Below are 3,684 nucleotides of genomic sequence, written 5' to 3' on the forward strand. Positions count from 1 at the left end.
ACTGCAGTTGTACTATTCGCAAACTTTATGATGTGATTCGGCCTATGCATCACTGCACAGTCGTGTGTCAGCAGGGTCAACAGCAGTGGACTGAGCACACATTCCTGGGGGGGCCCTGTCCTCAGTGTGATGGTTTTGGACATGTTGTTCCCAATCCAGACTGACTGAGGTCTCCCAGTCAGGAAGTCCAGGATCCAGTTACAAAGGGAGGTATTCAGGCCCAGCAGACTCAACTTTCCAATCAGGTGCTGAGGAATGATTGTGTTAAATGCAGAACTGAGGTCTATGAACGGTGGTCTGAGGTAGGTGTCCTCCTTCTCTGGGTGGGTGAGGGCCAAATGGAGGGCCCTATAATTAGTTCTGTCATCACCTTGCCCCTTTAAAGGATTGAAGCTTGTCCCTAAAAGCTACTGACTAATCAAAAGCCAGCTGCTCATCAGTCTCAGCAGCACTTGAAATAACTGCATAGAGACTGGCTCCTGATGAAGGGCTTTTGCCCGAAACGTCGATTTTGTTGCTCCTTGGATGCTGCCTGAACTGCTGTGCTCTTCCAGCACCACTAATCCAAAGTCTGGTATCCAGCATCTGCAGTCATTGTTTTTACCTATCCTGTCACCAAGTCAACTTTTATTTACTAGTGCATAATACAGTGCCTGTGGCCAGCCAGTTTGAAGTCAGTCCACAGTGTAGTCATACCTGGTACATTTGAAAATATTGTGATGTTTAGAGGTCAGTCATCATAGCTTCAGGACATCTCTGCATGTGTTCCTCAGTGTACTGTCCTATCTTCAGCTGCTTCAATGATGAACTTCCCTCCATCAAAAGTTCAGAAATGAGAAGTTTTACTGATAATTACATTGTGCTAAACACCCTTTGTGATTCCTCAGCCATTGAAACAGTCTGTGTCAAGACTGGGCTTGGACAACCTTCGGGCAACTAACGTGTGCACCACGTAAGTGCCAGACATCTCCAACAAGAGAGAATGTAATCAACACCCCTAAATATTTACCACTGTTTCCACAACTGTCAACATCTTTAAAGTGTCCATTCGCTCGAAACTAAACTGGACAAACCATATTAATACTGTGGCTACAAAGGAATGCAAGAGGCTAGGAATCTGCAGCAAGTAACTCACCTCCAGCGGCAATTTGAAGTCATGCAAAGAATTTCAGATTGGAAAGGGTCCGATCATACTGTGTTAAGGAGCCTGATGGCGTGGGGGAAGAAACCGTTGCACAGTCTGGCCATGAGAGACCAATATGGTCTGGTATCTTCTGGCAGATGGCAGGAGGGAGATGAGTTTGAGTGAGGTGTGTTTGGGGTCTTCCACAATGCTCGCAACATCTCAGTTGTCATCCCTGAGTTTGCTGAACAAACGTTTTACACATCCAATCACTATGAATGGGCATCCTCAATGGCCAGAAACATTGAGCCCATGAAAGGATCGGAGTATTCAACCTGCAACCAAGTCCAGGGTTTACCTGGCCATTCCCCTGAATATGAGGGTGCTGCTGGTGGCAGGTTTTGGCCTTGTTGGCACTCTAGGCACTGCCCCACCAATGCAGCTATGTCAGCATCCAACTTTGCCCACTAGACATAGCTTCTTGCTAGCATTTTCATCTTAGAAGTCTCTGGATGACCCAGTTGGAGTTTGGCCAGTATCTGACAATGACCTTTACTAGGGACAATCATCCTTGCTCCCACAATAAAATGTTGTCCTCTACAGTAATCTGGTCTCGCCAGGTAAAAAGATGTTTCAATCATGGTTGCAATGGCCCTTCTGTTTTCCCCCATTATCACCTGCTGTTTTAGTTTCACTCTGACAGGATATTTTTGTGTCCACAGTCGAATATTGTCTGCGGTGACTGGAAGAGTGTCTAGAAGGTTTAAAACTCAAAAAACTGATTTTTCCAGGGGAAGCACCACCAGTCGAGTATCTGCTAGTGGAAGGTGGCTCAAGGCATCCACGTTAGCCACTTGTCTTCCTTCAGTAGCCCTAGCAGGGGTTTATGATCTGTTAAAATGACAAATTCCCATCCAAGTGGAACTCGCACCAAAGCTTATTGCCAAACCTCCCTTTTCTGTCTGGGTATATTTGCATTCAGCATCAGCCAAAGTTCAAGAAATATACGCGATCAGGTGTTCCTCTCCATTGGGCCACAGAGAGCTGTAGGGGGAGGCATCGCATGTCAGCACTACTTATTGCTTTAGATCATAGTGGGCAATAACTGCATTTTTCACTTCCCCAAGGGCTGCTTCTTGGCGTTGCAACCATTTCCAAGGCTGACATTTTGTAATAGCAAGTGAATGGATGTCAAGGTTACATATGAATTTTCCATAATAGTTCACTAACCCAAGAAAAGACCTAAGTTTCATTACAGACATGGGAGCCAGGGCTCCTTTGATTGCCCTCACTTTCTCCTCCAACTGGTATAACCCATTTTGTTGACTCTGTAACCCAAGTAGGTCACTTGCAGTGCCTGGAACACACACTTTTCCCATTTAAGGCATACACCTGCCAGTGAGAAACATTTAAGCACTATGTTGAAGTTATGAATCATAGAGATATATAACACGGAAACAGACCGTTCAGTCCAACTTGTCCATGCCGAACAGGTATCCTACCCTAATCTAGTCCCATTTGCCAGCACTTGGCCCATATCCCTCTTAAACCCTTCCTATTCACTTCCGATGCCTTTTAAATGTTGTGATTGTACCAGCCTCCACCACTTCCTCTGTCAGCTCATTCCATACTCACCATCCTCTGCGTGAAAAAATTGCCCCTTAGGTCCCTTTTATATCTTACCTCTCTCACCCTAAACCTATGACCTCTAGATCTAGACTTTCCACCCCAGGGAAAAGACCTTGTCTATTTATCCTATCCATACTCCTATGATTTTATAAACCTCTATAAGGTCACCGCTCAGCCTCTGATGCTCCAGAGAAAACAGCCCTAGCCTATTCAGCCTCTCCCTATAGCTCAAATCCTCCAAACCTAGCAATGTCCTTGTAAATCTTTTCTGAACCCTTTCAAGTTTCATGACATCCTTCCAATAAGGAGGAGACCAGAAATGCACACAATATTTGAAAAATTGCCTAACCAATGTCCTGTACAGCCACAACATGATCTCCCAACTTCTATACTCAAAGCTCTGACCAATAAAGGAAAGCATGCCAATCTACCTGCAGCTCCACTTTCAAGGGACTTTGAACCTGCATTCCAAGATCTCTTTGTTCAGCAACACTCCCCAGGACCTTACCATTAAGTGTATAAGTCCTGCCCTGATTTGCTTTTTGAAAATGCAGCATCTCACATTTATCTAAATTAAACTCCATCTGCCACTCCTCAGCCCACTGGCCCATCTGATCAAGATCCCATTGTACTCTGAGGTAACCTTTTTGACAGTCCATTACACCTCCAATTTTGGTGTCATCTGCAAACTTACTGACTACACCTCCTATGTTCACATTCAAATCATTTATAAAAATGACAAAAAGTAGTGGAGCCAGTGCTGATCTTGTGGCACACTACTGGTCACAGGCCTCCATTCTGAAAAGCAATCCTTCACCACCACCCTCTGTCTTCTACCTTCATGCCAGTTCTGTATTCAAATGGCTACTTCTCCCTGTATTGCATGACATCTAACCTTGCTAACCAGCCACCCTTGAGGAACCTTGTCAATT

The sequence above is a fragment of the Chiloscyllium plagiosum genome, chromosome 16 (genome assembly GCF_004010195.1).
Source record: "Chiloscyllium plagiosum isolate BGI_BamShark_2017 chromosome 16, ASM401019v2, whole genome shotgun sequence".
Classification (NCBI taxonomy): domain Eukaryota; kingdom Metazoa; phylum Chordata; class Chondrichthyes; order Orectolobiformes; family Hemiscylliidae; genus Chiloscyllium; species Chiloscyllium plagiosum.